The 23,760-nt window shown below is 50.7% G+C and overlaps 1 long non-coding RNA gene across 1 annotated transcript in view; it reads right to left on the bottom strand.

The window, feature by feature from the left end:
- LOC138750479 (uncharacterized) overlaps positions 1–23,760 on the bottom strand; it is a 477,239-nt gene that overhangs the window by 207,989 nt on the left and 245,490 nt on the right. The window lies entirely within an intron of this gene.

Raw genomic sequence — 23,760 nt, 5'->3', positions numbered from 1 at the left:
AAGAGTGGGGAAATAAAGGGAGCAGGGGGAACGGATAGGAAAAAGAGGGGTACCGTGGGGAACACTGCAGGACAGAGGAGAACCAAAGGGAGCAGGGGGGACAGATTGCAAAAAGTGGGGAAGCATGGGGAACACTAAAGAACACAGGGGAACCAAAGGGAGCAGGGGGGACAGATTGGAAAAAATGTGGAGAACCGTGGGGAAAATGCAGAACAGAGGGGAACCAAAGGGAGCAGGGTGAAAGGATTGGAAAAACAGGGGAACCGTGGAGAACACAGCAGGAAAGAGGGGAACGAATGGGAGCAGGGGGAATGGATTAGAAAAAGTGGGGAAACATGGGAAACACTGCAGAACTGAGGGGAACAAAAGGGAGCAGGGCGAACATATTGGAAAAAAGTTGAGAAGTGGGGAACACTGCAGAACAGTGGGGAATCAAAGGGAGCAGGGGGATCAGATTGAAAAAAGTGGGGAACCGTATGGAAAAATGCAGAAGAGTGGGGAACTAAAGGGAGCAGGGGGAACGGATTGGAAAAAGTGGGGTACCGTGGGGAACACTGCAGAATAGAGGGGAACTAAACGGAGCATGGAGAAAAGAGTGGAAAAAGTGCGGAACCGTGGCGAACACGGCAAAACAGTGGGGAACGAAAGACAGCAGCGGGAACGGATTGGAAAAAGTGGGGAAAAGTGGGAAACACTGCAGAACTGAGGGGAACGAAAGGGAGCAGGGCGAACATATTGGAAAAAAGTTGAGATGTGGGGAACACTGCAAAACAGTGGGGAATCAGATTGATAAAAGTGGGGAACCGTATGGAAAAATGCAGAAGATTGGGGAACCAAATGGAGCAGGGGGAACAGATTGGAAAAGGTGGAGAACTGTGGGGAACACTGCAGAACAGAGGGGAAGCAAAGGGAGTAGGGTGAAAGGATTGGAAAAACTAGGGAATCATGGGAAACACTGCAGGACAGAGGGGAACAAAAGGTAGCAGGGGATACAGGTTGGAAAAAGTGGCGAACCGTGGGGAACACTGCAGAATAGAGGGGAACCAAAGGGAGGAGGGTGAACAGATTCGAAAAAGTGTGCAACGTTGGGGAACACAGCAGAGAAGAGGTGAACTAAAGGGAGCATGGAGAACATATTGGAAAAAGAGCAGAACCGTGGCGAACAATGCAAAACAGTGGGTAACGAAAGGGAGCAGCGGGAACGGATTGGAAAATGTGGGGAAACGTGGAAAAACGTGGCAAACACTGCAGAACAGAGTGGAACGAAAGGGAGCAGGGCGAACATATTGGAAAAAAGTTGAGAAGTGGGGCACACTGCAGAACAGTGGGGAATCAAAGGGAGCAGGGGGATCGGATTGGAAAAAGTGGGGAACCATATGGAAAAATGCAGAAGAGTGGGGAACCAAAGGGAGCAGGGTGAAAGGATTGGAAAAACTGGGGAACCGTGGAGAACACTGCAGGACAGAGGGGAACCAAAGGGAGCAGGGGGTGCAGGTTGGAAAAAGTGGGGAACATGGAGAACAATGCAGGACAGACGTGAACGAAAGGGAGCAGGAGGTACAAGTTGGAAAATGTGGGGAATCTTGGGGAACACTGCATGACAGAGGGGAACCAAAGGGAGCAGGGTGAACAGATTCGAAAAAGTGTGCAACCTTGGGGAACACTGCAGAATAGAGCGGAACTAAACGGAGCATGGAGAAAAGAGTGGAAAAAGTGTGGAACCGTGGCGAACACTGCAAAACAGTGGGGAACCAAAGGGAGCAGCGGGAACGGATTGGAAAAAGTGGGGAAAAGTGGGAAACACTGCAGAACTGAGGGGAACGAAAGGGAGCAGGGCGAACATATTGGACAAAAGTTGAGAAGTGGGGAACACTGCAAAACAGTGGGGAGTCAAAGGGAGCAGGGGGATCAGATTGGAAAAAGTGGGGAACCGTATGGAAAAATGCAGAAGATTGGGGAACCAAATGGAGCAGGGGGAACGGATTGGAAAAGGTGGAGAACTGTGGGGAACACTGCAGAACAGAGGGGAAGCAAAGGGAGTAGGGTGAACGGATTGGAAAAACTAGGGAATCGTGGGAAACACTGCAGGACAGAGGGGAACTAAAGGTAGCAGAGGGTACAGGTTTGAAAAAGTGGCGAACCGTGGTGAACACTGCAGAATAGAGGGGAACCAAAGGGAGCAGGGTGAACAGATTCGAAAAAGTGTGCAACGTTGGGGAACACAGCAGAAAAGAGGTGAACTAAAGGGAGCATGGAGAACATATTGGAAAAAGAGCAGAACCGTGGCGAACACTGCAAAACAGTGGGTAACGAAAGGGAGCAGCGGGAACGGATTGGAAAATGTGGGGAAACGTGGGAAAACGTGGGAAACACTGCAGAACAGAGTGGAACGAAAGGGAGCAGGGCGAACATATTGGAAAAAAGTTGAGAAGTGGGGCACACTGCAGAACAGTGGGGAATCAAAGGGAGCAGGGGGATCGGATTGGAAAAAGTGGGGTACCATATGGAAAAATTCAGAAGAGTGGGGAACCAAAGGGAGCAGGGTGAAAGGATTGGAAAAACTGGTGAAGCGTGGGGAACACTGAAGAACAGAGGGGAACCAAAGGGAGCAGGGGGAACAGATTGGAAAAAGTGGAACCCGTGGGGAAAACAGCAGAACAGAGGGGAGCCCAAGGAGCAGGGGGAACAGATTGGAAAAAGTGGGGGACGGTGTGGAAAAATGCAGAAGAGAGGGGAAACAATGGGAGCAGGGTGAAAGGATTGGAAAAAGTGGGGAACCGTGGGGAACACTGCAGAATAGAGGAGAACCAAAGGGAGCAGTGGGAACAGTTTGGAAAAAGTGGGGAACCGTGGAGAACACTGCAGGAGAGAGTGGAACCTAAGGGAGCAGGGTGAACAGATTCGAAAAAGTGTGCAACCTAGGGGAAAACAGCAGAATAGAGGGGAACTAAACGGAGCATGGAGAACAGATTGGAGAAAGTGCGGAACCATGACGAACACTGCAAAACAGTGCGTAACCAAAGGCAGCAGCGGGAACGGATTGGAAAATGTGGGGAAACGTGGGAAACACTGCAGAACAGAGGGGAACGAAAGGGAGCAGGGCGAACATATTGGAAAAAATGTGGAGAACAGTGGGGAACACTGCAGGAGAGAGGGGAATGAATGGGAGCAGGGGGAATGAATTGGAAAAAGTGGGGAACCGTGGGGAACACTGCAGAACAGAGGAGAATCAAAGGGAGCATGGGAACAGATTGGAAAAAATGTGGAAAACCGTGGGGAACACTGCAGGACAGAGGGGAAACAAAGGGAGCAGGGGGTACAGGTAAGAAAAAGTGGGGAATCGTGGGAAACACTGCAGAAAGGAGGGGAACCAAAGGGAGCTGGGGGTACAGATTGGAAAAAGTTGGGAAGCGTGGGGAACACTGAAGAACAGTGGGGAACCAAAGGGAGCAGGGGGAACAGATTGGAAAAAGTGGGGGACGGTGTGGAAAAATGCAGAAGAGTGGGGAAACAATGGGAGCAGGGTGAACGGATTGGAAAAAGTGGGGAACCGTGGGGGACACTGCAGAATAGAGGAGAACCAAAGGGAGCAGTGGGAACAGTTTGGAAAAAGTGGGGAACCGTGGAGAACACTGCAGGATAGAGGGGAATGAATGGGAGCAGGAGGAATGGATTGGAAAAAGTGGGGAACACTTCAGGACAGAGGGAACCAAAGGGAGCAGGGTGAACAGATTCGAAAAAGTGTGCAACCTTGGGGAAAACAGCAGAATAGAGGGGAACTAAACGGAGCATGGAGAACAGATTGGAAAAAGAGCGGAACCATGACGAACACTGCAAAACAGTGGGTCACCAAAGGCAGCAGCGGGAACGGATTGGAAAATGTGGGGAAACTTGAGAAACACTGCAGAACAGAGGGGAACGAAAGGGAGCAGGGGGATCAGATTGAAAAAAGAGGGGAACCGAATGGAAAAATGCAGAAGAGTGGGGAAATAAAGGGAGCAGGGGGAACGGATAGGAAAAAGAGGGGTACCGTGGGGAACACTGCAGGACAGAGGAGAACCAAAGGGAGCAGGGGGGACAGATTGCAAAAAGTGGGGAAGCATGGGGAACACTAAAGAACACAGGGGAACCAAAGGGAGCAGGGGGGACAGATTGGAAAAAATGTGGAGAACCGTGGGGAAAATGCAGAACAGAGGGGAACCAAAGGGAGCAGGGTGAAAGGATTGGAAAAACAGGGGAACCGTGGAGAACACAGCAGGAAAGAGGGGAACGAATGGGAGCAGGGGGAATGGATTAGAAAAAGTGGGGAAACATGGGAAACACTGCAGAACTGAGGGGAACAAAAGGGAGCAGGGCGAACATATTGGAAAAAAGTTGAGAAGTGGGGAACACTGCAGAACAGTGGGGAATCAAAGGGAGCAGGGGGATCAGATTGAAAAAAGTGGGGAACCGTATGGAAAAATGCAGAAGAGTGGGGAACTAAAGGGAGCAGGGGGAACGGATTGGAAAAAGTGGGGTACCGTGGGGAACACTGCAGAATAGAGGGGAACTAAACGGAGCATGGAGAAAAGAGTGGAAAAAGTGCGGAACCGTGGCGAACACGGCAAAACAGTGGGGAACGAAAGACAGCAGCGGGAACGGATTGGAAAAAGTGGGGAAAAGTGGGAAACACTGCAGAACTGAGGGGAACGAAAGGGAGCAGGGCGAACATATTGGAAAAAAGTTGAGATGTGGGGAACACTGCAAAACAGTGGGGAATCAGATTGATAAAAGTGGGGAACCGTATGGAAAAATGCAGAAGATTGGGGAACCAAATGGAGCAGGGGGAACAGATTGGAAAAGGTGGAGAACTGTGGGGAACACTGCAGAACAGAGGGGAAGCAAAGGGAGTAGGGTGAAAGGATTGGAAAAACTAGGGAATCATGGGAAACACTGCAGGACAGAGGGGAACAAAAGGTAGCAGGGGATACAGGTTGGAAAAAGTGGCGAACCGTGGGGAACACTGCAGAATAGAGGGGAACCAAAGGGAGGAGGGTGAACAGATTCGAAAAAGTGTGCAACGTTGGGGAACACAGCAGAGAAGAGGTGAACTAAAGGGAGCATGGAGAACATATTGGAAAAAGAGCAGAACCGTGGCGAACAATGCAAAACAGTGGGTAACGAAAGGGAGCAGCGGGAACGGATTGGAAAATGTGGGGAAACGTGGAAAAACGTGGCAAACACTGCAGAACAGAGTGGAACGAAAGGGAGCAGGGCGAACATATTGGAAAAAAGTTGAGAAGTGGGGCACACTGCAGAACAGTGGGGAATCAAAGGGAGCAGGGGGATCGGATTGGAAAAAGTGGGGAACCATATGGAAAAATGCAGAAGAGTGGGGAACCAAAGGGAGCAGGGTGAAAGGATTGGAAAAACTGGGGAACCGTGGAGAACACTGCAGGACAGAGGGGAACCAAAGGGAGCAGGGGGTGCAGGTTGGAAAAAGTGGGGAACATGGAGAACAATGCAGGACAGACGTGAACGAAAGGGAGCAGGAGGTACAAGTTGGAAAATGTGGGGAATCTTGGGGAACACTGCATGACAGAGGGGAACCAAAGGGAGCAGAGTGAACAGATTCGAAAAAGTGTGCAACCTTGGGGAACACTGCAGAATAGAGCGGAACTAAACGGAGCATGGAGAAAAGAGTGGAAAAAGTGTGGAACCGTGGCGAACACTGCAAAACAGTGGGGAACCAAAGGGAGCAGCGGGAACGGATTGGAAAAAGTGGGGAAAAGTGGGAAACACTGCAGAACTGAGGGGAACGAAAGGGAGCAGGGCGAACATATTGGAAAAAAGTTGAGAAGTGGGGAACACTGCAAAACAGTGGGGAGTCAAAGGGAGCAGGGGGATCAGATTGGAAAAAGTGGGGAACCGTATGGAAAAATGCAGAAGATTGGGGAACCAAATGGAGCAGGGGGAACGGATTGGAAAAGGTGGAGAACTGTGGGGAACACTGCAGAACAGAGGGGAAGCAAAGGGAGTAGGGTGAACGGATTGGAAAAACTAGGGAATCGTGGGAAACACTGCAGGACAGAGACGAACTAAAGGTAGCAGAGGGTACAGGTTTGAAAAAGTGGCGAACCGTGGTGAACACTGCAGAATAGAGGGGAACCAAAGGGAGCAGGGTGAACAGATTCGAAAAGGTGCGCAACGTTGGGGAACACAGCAGAAAAGAGGTGAACTAAAGGGAGCATGGAGAACATATTGGAAAAAGAGCAGAACCGTGGCGAACACTGCAAAACAGTGGGTAACGAAAGGGAGCAGCGGGAACGGATTGGAAAATGTGGGTAAACTTGGGAAAACGTGGGAAACACTGCAGAACAGAGTGGAACGAAAGGGAGCAGGGCGAACATATTGGAAAAATGTTGAGAAGTGGGGCACACTGCAGAACAGTGGGGAATCAAAGAGAGCAGGGGGATCGGATTGGAAAAAGTGGGGAACCGTATGGAAAAATGCAGAAGAGTGAGGAACCAAAGAGAGCAGGGGGAACGGATTGGAAAAAGTGGAGAACCGTGGGGAACGCTGCAGGACAGAGGGGAACCAAAGGGAGAAGGGGGTACAGGTTGGAAAAAATGGGAAATCGTGGGGAACACTGAAGAACACAGGGGAACCAAAGGGAGCATGGGGAACAGATTGGAAAAAGTGGGGAACTGTATCGAAAAATGGAGAAGAGTGGGGAACCAAAGGGAGCAGGGGGGATGGATTGGATAAAGTGGGGAATCGTGGGGAACACTGCAGAATGGAGGGGAACCAAAGGGAGCAGGGGGTACAGATTGGAAGGAGTGGGGAAGCGTAGTGAACACTGAAGAACACAGGGGAACCAAAGGGAGCAGGGGGAACAGATTGGAAAAAATGTGGAGAACCGTGGGGAACACTGCAGAACACTGCGGAACAAAATTGAGCAGGGGGAACAGCTCGGAAAAGTGGGGAACCGAGGGGAGCACTGCATAATAGAGCAGAACCAAACGGAGCAGGGGGAACAGATTGGAAAAAGTGGGGAATCGTGGGGAGTTCTGCAGAACACTGGGGAACCAAAGGGAGCAGGGGGAATGGATTTGAAAAAGTGGGGAACGTGGAGAACAATGCAGGACAGACGTGAACGAAAGGGAACAGGAGGTACAAGTTGGAAAATGTGGGGAATCTTGGGGAACACTGCATGACAGAGGGGAACCAAAGGGAGCAGGGTGAACAGATTCGAAAAAGTGTGCAACCTTGGGGAACACTGCAGAATAGAGCGGAACTAAACGGAGCATGGAGAAAAGAGTGGAAAAAGTGTGGAACCGTGGCGAACACTGCAAAACAGTGGGGAACCAAAGGGAGCAGCGGGAACGGATTGGAAAAAGTGGGGAAAAGTGGGAAACACTGCAGAACTGAGGGGAACGAAAGGGAGCAGGGCGAACATATTGGAAAAAAGTTGAGAAGTGGGGAACACTGCAAAACAGTGGGGAGTCAAAGGGAGCAGGGGGATCAGATTGGAAAAAGTGGGGAACCGTATGGAAAAATGCAGAAGATTGGGGAACCAAATGGAGCAGGGGGAACGGATTGGAAAAGGTGGAGAACTGTGGGGAACACTGCAGAACAGAGGGGAAGCAAAGGGAGTAGGGTGAACGGATTGGAAAAACTAGGGAATCGTGGGAAACACTGCAGGACAGAGGGGAACTAAAGGTAGCAGAGGGTACAGGTTTCAAAAAGTGGCGAACCGTGGTGAACACTGCAGAATAGAGGGGAACCAAAGGGAGCAGGGTGAACAGATTCGAAAAAGTGTGCAACGTTGGGGAACACAGCAGAAAAGAGGTGAACTAAAGGGAGCATGGAGAACATATTGGAAAAAGAGCAGAACCGTGGCGAACACTGCAAAACAGTGGGTAACGAAAGGGAGCAGCGGGAACGGATTGGAAAATGTGGGGAAACGTGGGAAAACGTGGGAAACACTGCAGAACAGAGTGGAACGAAAGGGAGCAGGGCGAACATATTGGAAAAAAGTTGAGAAGTGGGGCACACTGCAGAACAGTGGGGAATCAAAGGGAGCAGGGGGATCGGATTGGAAAAAGTGGGGAACCGTATGGAAAAATGCAGAAGATTGGGGAACCAAATGGAGCAGGGGGAACGGATTGGAAAAGGTGGAGAACTGTGGGGAACACTGCAGAACAGAGGGGAAGCAAAGGGAGTAGGGTGAACGGATTGGAAAAACTAGGGAATCGTGGGAAACACTGCAGGACAGAGGGGAACTAAAGGTAGCAGAGGGTACAGGTTTGAAAAAGTGGCGAACCGTGGTGAACACTGCTGAACAGAGTGGAACGAAAGGGAGCAGGGCGAACATATTGGAAAAAAGTTGAGAAGTGGGGCACACTGCAGAACAGTGGGGAATCAAAGGGAGCAGGGGGATCGGATTGGAAAAAGTGGGGTACCATATGGAAAAATTCAGAAGAGTGGGGAACCAAAGGGAGCAGGGTGAAAGGATTGGAAAAACTGGTGAAGCGTGGGGAACACTGAAGAACAGAGGGGAACCAAAGGGAGCAGGGGGAACGGATTGGAAAAAGTGGAGAACCGTGGGGAACGCTGCAGGACAGAGGGGAACCAAAGGGAGAAGGGGGTACAGGTTGGAAAAAATGGGAAATCGTGGGGAACACTGAAGAACACAGGGGAACCAAAGGGAGCATGGGGAACAGATTGGAAAAAGTGGGGAACCGTATCGAAAAATGGAGAAGAGTGGGGAACCAAAGGGAGCAGGGGGAATGGATTGGATAAAGTGGGGAATCGTGGGGAACACTGCAGAATGGAGGGGAACCAAAGGGAGCAGGGGGTATAGATTGGAAGGAGTGGGGAAGCGTAGTGAACACTGAAGAACACAGGGGAACCAAAGGGAGCAGGGGGAACAGATTGGAAAAAATGTGGAGAACCGTGGGGAACACTGCAGAACACTGCGGAACAAAATTGAGCAGGGGGAACAGCTCGGAAAAGTGGGGAACCGAGGGGAGCACTGCATAATAGAGCAGAACCAAACGGAGCAGGGGGAACAGATTGGAAAAAGTGGGGAATCGTGGGGAGTTCTGCAGAACACTGGGGAACCAAAGGGAGCAGGGGGAATGGATTTGAAAAAGTGGGGAACGTGGAGAACAATGCAGGACAGACGTGAACGAAAGGGAGCAGGAGGTACAAGTTGGAAAATGTGGGGAATCTTGGGGAACACTGCATGACAGAGGGGAACCAAAGGGAGCAGGGTGAACAGATTCGAAAAAGTGTGCAACCTTGGGGAACACTGCAGAATAGAGCGGAACTAAACGGAGCATGGAGAAAAGAGTGGAAAAAGTGTGGAACCGTGGCGAACACTGCAAAAAGTGGGGAACCAAAGGGAGCAGCGGGAACGGATTGGAAAAAGTGGGGAAAAGTGGGAAACACTGCAGAACTGAGGGGAACGAAAGGGAGCAGGGCGAACATATTGGAAAAAAGTTGAGAAGTGGGGAACACTGCAAAACAGTGGGGAGTCAAAGGGAGCAGGGGGATCAGATTGGAAAAAGTGGGGAACCGTATGGAAAAATGCAGAAGATTGGGGAACCAAATGGAGCAGGGGGAACAGATTGGAAAAGGTGGAGAACTGTGGGGAACACTGCAGAATAGAGGGGAACCAAAGGGAGGAGGGTGAACAGATTCGAAAAAGTGTGCAACGTTGGGGAACACAGCAGAGAAGAGGTGAACTAAAGGGAGCATGGAGAACATATTGGAAAAAGAGCAGAACCGTGGCGAACAATGCAAAACAGTGGGTAACGAAAGGGAGCAGCGGGAACGGATTGGAAAATGTGGGGAAACGTGGAAAAACGTGGCAAACACTGCAGAACAGAGTGGAACGAAAGGGAGCAGGGCGAACATATTGGAAAAAAGTTGAGAAGTGGGGCACACTGCAGAACAGTGGGGAATCAAAGGGAGCAGGGGGATCGGATTGGAAAAAGTGGGGAACCATATGGAAAAATGCAGAAGAGTGGGGAACCAAAGGGAGCAGGGTGAAAGGATTGGAAAAACTGGGGAACCGTGGAGAACACTGCAGGACAGAGGGGAACCAAAGGGAGCAGGGGGTGCAGGTTGGAAAAAGTGGCGAACCGTGGGGAACACTGCAGAACAGAGGTGAACGAAAGGGAGCAGGGCGAACATATTGGAAAAAAGTTGAGAAGTGGGGAACACTGCAGAACAGTGGGGAATCAAAGGGAGCAGGGGGATCAGATTGAAAAAAGTGGGGAACCGTATGGAAAAATGCAGAAGATTGGGAAACTAAAGGGAGCAGGGGGAAGGGATTGGAAAAAGTGGGGTACCGTTGGAACACTGCAGGACAGAGTGGAACCAAAGGGAGCAGGGGGGACAGATTGGAAAAAAATGTGGAGAACCGTGGGGAAAATGCAGAACAGAGAGGAACCAAAGGGAGCAGGGTGAAAGGATTGGAAAAACTGGGGAACCTTGGAGAACACTGCAGGACAGAGGGGAACCAAAGGGAGCAGGGCGAACATATTGGAAAAATGTTGAGAAGTGGGGCACACTGCAGAACAGTGGGGAATCAAAGAGATCAGGGGGAACGGATTGGAAAAAGTGGAGGACCGTGGGGAACGCTGCAGGACAGAGGGGAACCAAAGGGAGAAGGGGGTACAGGTTGGAAAAAATGGGAAATCGTGGGGAACACTGAAGAACACAGGGGAACCAAAGGGAGCATGGGGAACAGATTGGAAAAAGTGGGGAACCGTATCGAAAAATGGAGAAGAGTGGGGAACCAAAGGGAGCAGGGGGAATGGATTGGATAAAGTGGGGAATCGTGGGGAACACTGCAGAATGGAGGGGAACCAAAGGGAGCAGGGGGTATAGATTGGAAGGAGTGGGGAAGCGTAGTGAACACTGAAGAACACAGGGGAACCAAAGGGAGCAGGGGGAACAGATTGGAAAAAATGTGGAGAACCGTGGGGAACACTGCAGAACACTGCGGAACAAAATTGAGCAGGGGGAACAGCTCGGAAAAGTGGGGAACCGAGGGGAGCACTGCATTATAGAGCAGAACCAAACGGAGCAGGGGGAACAGATTGGAAAAAGTGGGGAATCGTGGGGAGTTCTGCAGAACACTGGGGAACCAAAGGGAGCAGGGGGAATGGATTTCAAAAAAGTGGGGAACGTGGAGAACAATGCAGGACAGACGTGAACGAAAGGGAGCAGGAGGTACAAGTTGGAAAATGTGGGGAATCTTGGGGAACACTGCAGAATAGAGCGGAACTAAACGGAGCATGGAGAAAAGAGTGGAAAAAGTGTGGAACCGTGGCGAACACTGCAAAACAGTGGGGAACCAAAGGGAGCAGCGGGAACGGATTGGAGAAAGTGGGGAAAAGTGGGAAACACTGCAGAACTGAGGGGAACGAAAGGGAGCAGGGCGAACATATTGGAAAAAAGTTGAGAAGTGGGGAACACTGCAAAACAGTGGGGAGTCAAAGGGAGCAGGGGGATCAGATTGGAAAAAGTGGGGAACCGTATGGAAAAATGCAGAAGATTGGGCAACCAAATGGAGCAGGGGAACGGATTGGAAAAGGTGGAGAACTGTGGGGAACACTGCAGAACAGAGGGGAAGCAAAGGGAGTAGGGTGAACGGATTGGAAAAACTAGGGAATCGTGGGAAACACTGCAGGACAGAGGGGAACTAAAGGTAGCAGAGGGTACAGGTTTGAAAAAGTGGCGAACCGTGGTGAACACTGCAGAATAGAGGGGAACCAAAGGGAGCAGGGTGAACAGATTCGAAAAAGTGTGCAACGTTGGGGAACACAGCAGAAAAGAGGTGAACTAAAGGGAGCATGGAGAACATATTGGAAAAAGAGCAGAACCGTGGCGAACACTGCAAAACAGTGGGTAACGAAAGGGAGCAGCGGGAACGGATTGGAAAATGTGGGTAAACTTGGGAAAACGTGGGAAACACTGCAGAACAGAGTGGAACGAAAGGGAGCAGGGCGAACATATTGGAAAAATGTTGAGAAGTGGGGCACACTGCAGAACAGTGGGGAATCAAAGAGAGCAGGGGGATCGGATTGGAAAAAGTGGGGAACCGTATGGAAAAATGCAGAAGAGTGAGGAACCAAAGAGAGCAGGGGGAACGGATTGGAAAAAGTGGAGAACCGTGGGGAACGCTGCAGGACAGAGGGGAACCAAAGGGAGAAGGGGGTACAGGTTGGAAAAAATGGGAAATCGTGGGGAACACTGAAGAACACAGGGGAACCAAAGGGAGCATGGGGAACAGATTGGAAAAAGTGGGGAACTGTATCGAAAAATGGAGAAGAGTGGGGAACCAAAGGGAGCAGGGGGGATGGATTGGATAAAGTGGGGAATCGTGGGGAACACTGCAGAATGGAGGGGAACCAAAGGGAGCAGGGGGTACAGATTGGAAGGAGTGGGGAAGCGTAGTGAACACTGAAGAACACAGGGGAACCAAAGGGAGCAGGGGGAACAGATTGGAAAAAATGTGGAGAACCGTGGGGAACACTGCAGAACACTGCGGAACAAAATTGAGCAGGGGGAACAGCTCGGAAAAGTGGGGAACCGAGGGGAGCACTGCATAATAGAGCAGAACCAAACGGAGCAGGGGGAACAGATTGGAAAAAGTGGGGAATCGTGGGGAGTTCTGCAGAACACTGGGGAACCAAAGGGAGCAGGGGGAATGGATTTGAAAAAGTGGGGAACGTGGAGAACAATGCAGGACAGACGTGAACGAAAGGGAGCAGGAGGTACAAGTTGGAAAATGTGGGGAATCTTGGGGAACACTGCATGACAGAGGGGAACCAAAGGGAGCAGAGTGAACAGATTCGAAAAAGTGTGCAACCTTGGGGAACACTGCAGAATAGAGCGGAACTAAACGGAGCATGGAGAAAAGAGTGGAAAAAGTGTGGAACCGTGGCGAACACAGCAAAACAGTGGGGAACCAAAGGGAGCAGCGAGAACGGATTGGAAAAAGTGGGGAAAAGTGGGAAACACTGCAGAACTGAGGGGAACGAAAGGGAGCAGGGCGAACATATTGGAAAAAAGTTGAGAAGTGGGGAACACTGCAAAACAGTGGGGAGTCAAAGGGAGCAGGGGGATCAGATTGGAAAAAGTGGGGAACCGTATGGAAAAATGCAGAAGATTGGGGAACCAAATGGAGCAGGGGGAACGGATTGGAAAAGGTGGAGAACTGTGGGGAACACTGCAGAACAGAGGGGAAGCAAAGGGAGTAGGGTGAACGGATTGGAAAAACTAGGGAATCGTGGGAAACACTGCAGGACAGAGGGGAACTAAAGGTAGCAGAGGGTACAGGTTTGAAAAAGTGGCGAACCGTGGTGAACACTGCAGAATAGAGGGGAACCAAAGGGAGCAGGGTGAACAGATTCGAAAAAGTGTGCAACGTTGGGGAACACAGCAGAAAAGAGGTGAACTAAAGGGAGCATGGAGAACATATTGGAAAAAGAGCAGAACCGTGGCGAACACTGCTAAACAGTGGGTAACGAAAGGGAGCAGCGGGAACGGATTGGAAAATGTGGGGAAACGTGGGAAAACGTGGGAAACACTGCAGAACAGAGTGGAACGAAAGGGAGCAGGGCGAACATATTGGAAAAAAGTTGAGAAGTGGGGCACACTGCAGAACAGTGGGGAATCAAAGGGAGCAGGGGGATCGGATTGGAAAAAGTGGGGTACCATATGGAAAAATTCAGAAGAGTGGGGAACCAAAGGGAGCAGGGTGAAAGGATTGGAAAAACTGGTGAAGCGTGGGGAACACTGAAGAACAGAGGGGAACCAAAGGGAGCAGGGGGAACGGATTGGAAAAAGATGAGAACCGTGGGGAACGCTGCAGGACAGAGGGGAACCAAAGGGAGAAGGGGGTACAGGTTGGAAAAAATGGGAAATCGTGGGGAACACTGAAGAACACAGGGGAACCAAAGGGAGCATGGGGAACAGATTGGAAAAAGTGGGGAACCGTATCGAAAAATGGAGAAGAGTGGGGAACCAAAGGGAGCAGGGGGAATGGATTGGATAAAGTGGGGAATCGTGGGGAACACTGCAGAATGGAGGGGAACCAAAGGGAGCAGGGGGTATAGATTGGAAGGAGTGGGGAAGCGTAGTGAACACTGAAGAACACAGGGGAACGAAAGGGAGCAGGGGGAACAGATTGGAAAAAATGTGGAGAACCGTGGGGAACACTGCAGAACACTGCGGAACAAAATTGAGCAGGAGGAACAGCTCGGAAAAGTGGGGAACCGAGGGGAGCACTGCATAATAGAGCAGAACCAAACGGAGCAGGGGGAACAGATTGGAAAAAGTGGGGAATCGTGGGGAGTTCTGCAGAACACTGGGGAACCAAAGGGAGCAGGGGGAATGGATTTGAAAAAGTGGGGAACGTGGAGAACAATGCAGGACAGACGTGAACGAAAGGGAGCAGGAGGTACAAGTTGGAAAATGTGGGGAATCTTGGGGAACACTGCATGACAGAGGGGAACCAAAGGGAGCAGGGTGAACAGATTCGAAAAAGTGTGCAACCTTGGGGAACACTGCAGAATAGAGCGGAACTAAACGGAGCATGGAGAAAAGAGTGGAAAAAGTGTGGAACCGTGGCGAACACTGCAAAAAGTGGGGAACCAAAGGGAGCAGCGGGAACGGATTGGAAAAAGTGGGGAAAAGTGGGAAACACTGCAGAACTGAGGGGAACGAAAGGGAGCAGGGCGAACATATTGGAAAAAAGTTGAGAAGTGGGGAACACTGCAAAACAGTGGGGAGTCAAAGGGAGCAGGGGGATCAGATTGGAAAAAGTGGGGAACCGTATGGAAAAATGCAGAAGATTGGGGAACCAAATGGAGCAGGGGGAACGGATTGGAAAAGGTGGAGAACTGTGGGGAACACTGCAGAACAGAGGGGAAGCAAAGGGAGTAGGGTGAACGGATTGGAAAAACTAGGGAATCGTGGGAAACACTGCAGGACAGAGGGGAACTAAAGGTAGCAGAGGGTACAGGTTTGAAAAAGTGGCGAACCGTGGTGAACACTGCAGAATAGAGGGGAACCAAAGGGAGCAGGGTGAACAGATTCGAAAAAGTGTGCAACGTTGGGGAACACAGCAGAAAAGAGGTGAACTAAAGGGAGCATGGAGAACATATTGGAAAAAGAGCAGAACCGTGGCGAACACTTCAAAACAGTGGGTAACGAAAGGGAGCAACGAGAACGGATTGGAAAATGTGGGAAACGTGGGAAAACGTGGGAAACACTGCAGAACAGAGTGGAACGAAAGGGAGCAGGTCGAACATATTGGAAAAATGTTGAGAAGTGGGGCACACTGCAGAACAGTGGGGAATCAAAGAGAGCAGGGGGATCGGATTGGAAAAAGTGGGGAACCGTATGGAAAAATGCAGAAGAGTGAGGAACCAAAGAGAGCAGGGGGAACGGATTGGAAAAAGTGGAGAACCGTGGGGAACGCTGCAGGACAGAGGGGAACCAAAGGGAGAAGGGGGTACAGGTTGGAAAAAATGGGAAATCGTGGGGAACACTGAAGAACACAGGGGAACCAAAGGGAGCATGGGGAACAGATTGGAAAAAGTGGGGAACTGTATCGAAAAATGGAGAAGAGTGGGGAACCAAAGGGAGCAGGGGGAATGGATTGGATAAAGTGGGGAATCGTGGGGAACACTGCAGAATGGAGGGGAACCAAAGGGAGCAGGGGGTACAGATTGGAAGGAGTGGGGAAGCGTAGTGAACACTGAAGAACACAGGGGAACCAAAGGGAGCAGGGGGAACAGATTGGAAAAAATGTGGAGAACCGTGGGGAACACTGCAGAACACTGCGGAACAAAATTGAGCAGGGGGAACAGCTCGGAAAAGTGGGGAACCGAGGGGAGCACTGCATAATAGAGCAGAACCAAACGGAGCAGGGGGAACAGATTGGAAAAAGTGGGGAATCGTGGGGAGTTCTGCAGAACACTGGGGAACCAAAGGGAGCAGGGGGAATGGATTTGAAAAAGTGGGGAACGTGGAGAACAATGCAGGACAGACGTGAACGAAAGGGAGCAGGAGGTACAAGTTGGAAAATGTGGGGAATCTTGGGGAACACTGCATGACAGAGGGGAACCAAAGGGAGCAGGGTGAACAGATTCGAAAAAGTGTGCAACCTTGGGGAACACTGCAGAATAGAGCGGAACTAAACGGAGCATGGAGAAAAGAGTGGAAAAAGTGTGGAACCGTGGCGAACACTGCAAAACAGTGGGGAACCAAAGGGAGCAGCGGGAACGGATTGGAAAAAGTGGGGAAAAGTGGGAAACACTGCAGAACTGAGGGGAACGAAAGGGAGCAGGGCGAACATATTGGACAAAAGTTGAGAAGTGGGGAACACTGCAAAACAGTGGGGAGTCAAAGGGAGCAGGGGGATCAGATTGGAAAAAGTGGGGAACCGTATGGAAAAATGCAGAAGATTGGGGAACCAAATGGAGCAGGGGGAACGGATTGGAAAAGGTGGAGAACTGTGGGGAACACTGCAGAACAGAGGGGAAGCAAAGGGAGTAGGGTGAACGGATTGGAAAAACTAGGGAATCGTGGGAAACACTGCAGGACAGAGGGGAACTAAAGGTAGCAGAGGGTACAGGTTTGAAAAAGTGGCGAACCGTGGTGAACACTGCAGAATAGAGGGGAACCAAAGGGAGCAGGGTGAACAGATTCGAAAAAGTGTGCAACGTTGGGGAACACAGCAGAAAAGAGGTGAACTAAAGGGAGCATGGAGAACATATTGGAAAAAGAGCAGAACCGTGGCGAACACTGCAAAACAGTGGGTAACGAAAGGGAGCAGCGGGAACGGATTGGAAAATGTGGGGAAACGTGGGAAAACGTGGGAAACACTGCAGAACAGAGTGGAACGAAAGGGAGCAGGGCGAACATATTGGAAAAAAGTTGAGAAGTGGGGCACACTGCAGAACAGTGGGGAATCAAAGGGAGCAGGGGGATCGGATTGGAAAAAGTGGGGTACCATATGGAAAAATTCAGAAGAGTGGGGAACCAAAGGGAGCAGGGTGAAAGGATTGGAAAAACTGGTGAAGCGTGGGGAACACTGAAGAACAGAGGGGAACCAAAGGGAGCAGGGGGAACAGATTGGAAAAAGTGGAACCCGTGGGGAAAACAGCAGAACAGAGGGGAGCCCAAGGAGCAGGGGGAACAGATTGGAAAAAGTGGGGGACGGTGTGGAAAAATGCAGAAGAGAGGGGAAACAATGGGAGCAGGGTGAAAGGATTGGAAAAAGTGGGGAACCGTGGGGAACACTGCAGAATAGAGGAGAACCAAAGGGAGCAGTGGGAACAGTTTGGAAAAAGTGCGGAACCGTGGAGAACACTGCAGGAGAGAGTGGAACCTAAGGGAGCAGGGTGAACAGATTCGAAAAAGTGTGCAACCTAGGGGAAAACAGCAGAATAGAGGGGAACTAAACGGAGCATGGAGAACAGATTGGAGAAAGTGCGGAACCATGACGAACACTGCAAAACAGTGCGTAACCAAAGGCAGCAGCGGGAACGGATTGGAAAATGTGGGGAAACGTGGGAAACACTGCAGAACAGAGGGGAACGAAAGGGAGCAGGGCGAACATATTGGAAAAAATGTGGAGAACAGTGGGGAACACTGCAGGAGAGAGGGGAATGAATGGGAGCAGGGGGAATGAATTGGAAAAAGTGGGGAACCGTGGGGAACACTGCAGAACAGAGGAGAATCAAAGGGAGCATGGGAACAGATTGGAAAAAATGTGGAAAACCGTGGGGAACACTGCAGGACAGAGGGGAAACAAAGGGAGCAGGGGGTACAGGTAAGAAAAAGTGGGGAATCGTGGGAAACACTGCAGAAAGGAGGGGAACCAAAGGGAGCTGGGGGTACAGATTGGAAAAAGTTGGGAAGCGTGGGGAACACTGAAGAACAGTGGGGAACCAAAGGGAGCAGGGGGAACAGATTGGAAAAAGTGGGGGACGGTGTGGAAAAATGCAGAAGAGTGGGGAAACAATGGGAGCAGGGTGAACGGATTGGAAAAAGTGGGGAACCGTGGGGAACACTGCAGAATAGAGGAGAACCAAAGGGAGCAGTGGGAACAGTTTGGAAAAAGTGGGGAACCGTGGAGAACACTGCAGGATAGAGGGGAATGAATGGGAGCAGGAGGAATGGATTGGAAAAAGTGGGGAACACTTCAGGACAGAGGGAACCAAAGGGAGCAGGGTGAACAGATTCGAAAAAGTGTGCAACCTTGGGGAAAACAGCAGAATAGAGGGGAACTAAACGGAGCATGGAGAACAGATTGGAAAAAGAGCGGAACCATGACGAACACTGCAAAACAGTGGGTCACCAAAGGCAGCAGCGGGAACGGATTGGAAAATGTGGGGAAACTTGAGAAACACTGCAGAACAGAGGGGAACGAAAGGGAGCAGGGGGATCAGATTGAAAAAAGAGGGGAACCGAATGGAAAAATGCAGAAGAGTGGGGAAATAAAGGGAGCAGGGGGAACGGATAGGAAAAAGAGGGGTACCGTGGGGAACACTGCAGGACAGAGGAGAACCAAAGGGAGCAGGGGGGACAGATTGCAAAAAGTGGGGAAGCATGGGGAACACTAAAGAACACAGGGGAACCAAAGGGAGCAGGGGGGACAGATTGGAAAAAATGTGGAGAACCGTGGGGAAAATGCAGAACAGAGGGGAACCAAAGGGAGCAGGGTGAAAGGATTGGAAAAACAGGGGAACCGTGGAGAACACAGCAGGAAAGAGGGGAACGAATGGGAGCAGGGGGAATGGATTAGAAAAAGTGGGGAAACATGGGAAACACTGCAGAACTGAGGGGAACAAAAGGGAGCAGGGCGAACATATTGGAAAAAAGTTGAGAAGTGGGGAACACTGCAGAACAGTGGGGAATCAAAGGGAGCAGGGGGATCAGATTGAAAAAAGTGGGGAACCGTATGGAAAAATGCAGAAGAGTGGGGAACTAAAGGGAGCAGGGGGAACGGATTGGAAAAAGTGGGGTACCGTGGGGAACACTGCAGAATAGAGGGGAACTAAACGGAGCATGGAGAAAAGAGTGGAAAAAGTGCGGAACCGTGGCGAACACGGCAAAACAGTGGGGAACGAAAGACAGCAGCGGGAACGGATTGGAAAAAGTGGGGAAAAGTGGGAAACACTGCAGAACTGAGGGGAACGAAAGGGAGCAGGGCGAACATATTGGAAAAAAGTTGAGATGTGGGGAACACTGCAAAACAGTGGGGAATCAGATTGATAAAAGTGGGGAACCGTATGGAAAAATGCAGAAGATTGGGGAACCAAATGGAGCAGGGGGAACAGATTGGAAAAGGTGGAGAACTGTGGGGAACACTGCAGAACAGAGGGGAAGCAAAGGGAGTAGGGTGAAAGGATTGGAAAAACTAGGGAATCATGGGAAACACTGCAGGACAGAGGGGAACAAAAGGTAGCAGGGGATACAGGTTGGAAAAAGTGGCGAACCGTGGGGAACACTGCAGAATAGAGGGGAACCAAAGGGAGGAGGGTGAACAGATTCGAAAAAGTGTGCAACGTTGGGGAACACAGCAGAGAAGAGGTGAACTAAAGGGAGCATGGAGAACATATTGGAAAAAGAGCAGAACCGTGGCGAACAATGCAAAACAGTGGGTAACGAAAGGGAGCAGCGGGAACGGATTGGAAAATGTGGGGAAACGTGGAAAAACGTGGCAAACACTGCAGAACAGAGTGGAACGAAAGGGAGCAGGGCGAACATATTGGAAAAAAGTTGAGAAGTGGGGCACACTGCAGAACAGTGGGGAATCAAAGGGAGCAGGGGGATCGGATTGGAAAAAGTGGGGAACCATATGGAAAAATGCAGAAGAGTGGGGAACCAAAGGGAGCAGGGTGAAAGGATTGGAAAAACTGGGGAACCGTGGAGAACACTGCAGGACAGAGGGGAACCAAAGGGAGCAGGGGGTGCAGGTTGGAAAAAGTGGGGAACATGGAGAACAATGCAGGACAGACGTGAACGAAAGGGAGCAGGAGGTACAAGTTGGAAAATGTGGGGAATCTTGGGGAACACTGCATGACAGAGGGGAACCAAAGGGAGCAGAGTGAACAGATTCGAAAAAGTGTGCAACCTTGGGGAACACTGCAGAATAGAGCGGAACTAAACGGAGCATGGAGAAAAGAGTGGAAAAAGTGTGGAACCGTGGCGAACACTGCAAAACAGTGGGGAACCAAAGGGAGCAGCGGGAACGGATTGGAAAAAGTGGGGAAAAGTGGGAAACACTGCAGAACTGAGGGGAACGAAAGGGAGCAGGGCGAACATATTGGAAAAAAGTTGAGAAGTGGGGAACACTGCAAAACAGTGGGGAGTCAAAGGGAGCAGGGGGATCAGATTGGAAAAAGTGGGGAACCGTATGGAAAAATGCAGAAGATTGGGGAACCAAATGGAGCAGGGGGAACGGATTGGAAAAGGTGGAGAACTGTGGGGAACACTGCAGAACAGAGGGGAAGCAAAGGGAGTAGGGTGAACGGATTGGAAAAACTAGGGAATCGTGGGAAACACTGCAGGACAGAGGGGAACTAAAGGTAGCAGAGGGTACAGGTTTGAAAAAGTGGCGAACCGTGGTGAACACTGCTGAACAGAGTGGAACGAAAGGGAGCAGGGCGAACATATTGGAAAAAAGTTGAGAAGTGGGGCACACTGCAGAACAGTGGGGAATCAAAGGGAGCAGGGGGATCGGATTGGAAAAAGTGGGGTACCATATGGAAAAATTCAGAAGAGTGGGGAACCAAAGGGAGCAGGGTGAAAGGATTGGAAAAACTGGTGAAGCGTGGGGAACACTGAAGAACAGAGGGGAACCAAAGGGAGCAGGGGGAACGGATTGGAAAAAGTGGAGAACCGTGGGGAACGCTGCAGGACAGAGGGGAACCAAAGGGAGAAGGGGGTACAGGTTGGAAAAAATGGGAAATCGTGGGGAACACTGAAGAACACAGGGGAACCAAAGGGAGCATGGGGAACAGATTGGAAAAAGTGGGGAACCGTATCGAAAAATGGAGAAGAGTGGGGAACCAAAGGGAGCAGGGGGAATGGATTGGATAAAGTGGGGAATCGTGGGGAACACTGCAGAATGGAGGGGAACCAAAGGGAGCAGGGGGTATAGATTGGAAGGAGTGGGGAAGCGTAGTGAACACTGAAGAACACAGGGGAACCAAAGGGAGCAGGGGGAACAGATTGGAAAAAATGTGGAGAACCGTGGGGAACACTGCAGAACACTGCGGAACAAAATTGAGCAGGGGGAACAGCTCGGAAAAGTGGGGAACCGAGGGGAGCACTGCATAATAGAGCAGAACCAAACGGAGCAGGGGGAACAGATTGGAAAAAGTGGGGAATCGTGGGGAGTTCTGCAGAACACTGGGGAACCAAAGGGAGCAGGGGGAATGGATTTGAAAAAGTGGGGAACGTGGAGAACAATGCAGGACAGACGTGAACGAAAGGGAGCAGGAGGTACAAGTTGGAAAATGTGGGGAATCTTGGGGAACACTGCATGACAGAGGGGAACCAAAGGGAGCAGGGTGAACAGATTCGAAAAAGTGTGCAACCTTGGGGAACACTGCAGAATAGAGCGGAACTAAACGGAGCATGGAGAAAAGAGTGGAAAAAGTGTGGAACCGTGGCGAACACTGCAAAAAGTGGGGAACCAAAGGGAGCAGCGGGAACGGATTGGAAAAAGTGGGGAAAAGTGGGAAACACTGCAGAACTGAGGGGAACGAAAGGGAGCAGGGCGAACATATTGGAAAAAAGTTGAGAAGTGGGGAACACTGCAAAACAGTGGGGAGTCAAAGGGAGCAGGGGGATCAGATTGGAAAAAGTGGGGAACCGTATGGAAAAATGCAGAAGATTGGGGAACCAAATGGAGCAGGGGGAACAGATTGGAAAAGGTGGAGAACTGTGGGGAACACTGCAGAATAGAGGGGAACCAAAGGGAGGAGGGTGAACAGATTCGAAAAAGTGTGCAACGTTGGGGAACACAGCAGAGAAGAGGTGAACTAAAGGGAGCATGGAGAACATATTGGAAAAAGAGCAGAACCGTGGCGAACAATGCAAAACAGTGGGTAACGAAAGGGAGCAGCGGGAACGGATTGGAAAATGTGGGGAAACGTGGAAAAACGTGGCAAACACTGCAGAACAGAGTGGAACGAAAGGGAGCAGGGCGAACATATTGGAAAAAAGTTGAGAAGTGGGGCACACTGCAGAACAGTGGGGAATCAAAGGGAGCAGGGGGATCGGATTGGAAAAAGTGGGGAACCATATGGAAAAATGCAGAAGAGTGGGGAACCAAAGGGAGCAGGGTGAAAGGATTGGAAAAACTGGGGAACCGTGGAGAACACTGCAGGACAGAGGGGAACCAAAGGGAGCAGGGGGTGCAGGTTGGAAAAAGTGGCGAACCGTGGGGAACACTGCAGAACAGAGGTGAACGAAAGGGAGCAGGGCGAACATATTGGAAAAAAGTTGAGAAGTGGGGAACACTGCAGAACAGTGGGGAATCAAAGGGAGCAGGGGGATCAGATTGAAAAAAGTGGGGAACCGTATGGAAAAATGCAGAAGATTGGGAAACTAAAGGGAGCAGGGGGAAGGGATTGGAAAAAGTGGGGTACCGTTGGAACACTGCAGGACAGAGTGGAACCAAAGGGAGCAGGGGGGACAGATTGGAAAAAAATGTGGAGAACCGTGGGGAAAATGCAGAACAGAGAGGAACCAAAGGGAGCAGGGTGAAAGGATTGGAAAAACTGGGGAACCTTGGAGAACACTGCAGGACAGAGGGGAACCAAAGGGAGCAGGGCGAACATATTGGAAAAATGTTGAGAAGTGGGGCACACTGCAGAACAGTGGGGAATCAAAGAGATCAGGGGGAACGGATTGGAAAAAGTGGAGGACCGTGGGGAACGCTGCAGGACAGAGGGTAACCAAAGGGAGAAGGGGGTACAGGTTGGAAAAAATGGGAAATCGTGGGGAACACTGAAGAACACAGGGGAACCAAAGGGAGCATGGGGAACAGATTGGAAAAAGTGGGGAACCGTATCGAAAAATGGAGAAGAGTGGGGAACCAAAGGGAGCAGGGGGAATGGATTGGATAAAGTGGGGAATCGTGGGGAACACTGCAGAATGGAGGGGAACCAAAGGGAGCAGGGGGTATAGATTGGAAGGAGTGGGGAAGCGTAGTGAACACTGAAGAACACAGGGGAACCAAAGGGAGCAGGGGGAACAGATTGGAAAAAATGTGGAGAACCGTGGGGAACACTGCAGAACACTGCGGAACAAAATTGAGCAGGGGGAACAGCTCGGAAAAGTGGGGAACCGAGGGGAGCACTGCATTATAGAGCAGAACCAAACGGAGCAGGGGGAACAGATTGGAAAAAGTGGGGAATCGTGGGGAGTTCTGCAGAACACTGGGGAACCAAAGGGAGCAGGGGGAATGGATTTCAAAAAAGTGGGGAACGTGGAGAACAATGCAGGACAGACGTGAACGAAAGGGAGCAGGAGGTACAAGTTGGAAAATGTGGGGAATCTTGGGGAACACTGCATGACAGAGGGGAACCAAAGGGAGCAGAGTGAACAGATTCGAAAAAGTGTGCAACCTTGGGGAACACTGCAGAATAGAGCGGAACTAAACGGAGCATGGAGAAAAGAGTGGAAAAAGTGTGGAACCGTGGCGAACACTGCAAAACAGTGGGGAACCAAAGG

The sequence above is a fragment of the Narcine bancroftii genome, unplaced genomic scaffold (assembly GCF_036971445.1).
Source record: "Narcine bancroftii isolate sNarBan1 unplaced genomic scaffold, sNarBan1.hap1 Scaffold_153, whole genome shotgun sequence".
Classification (NCBI taxonomy): domain Eukaryota; kingdom Metazoa; phylum Chordata; class Chondrichthyes; order Torpediniformes; family Narcinidae; genus Narcine; species Narcine bancroftii.
Note: the sequence above shows the minus strand (reverse complement) of the source record. Positions and strands in the feature narration are given on the sequence as shown.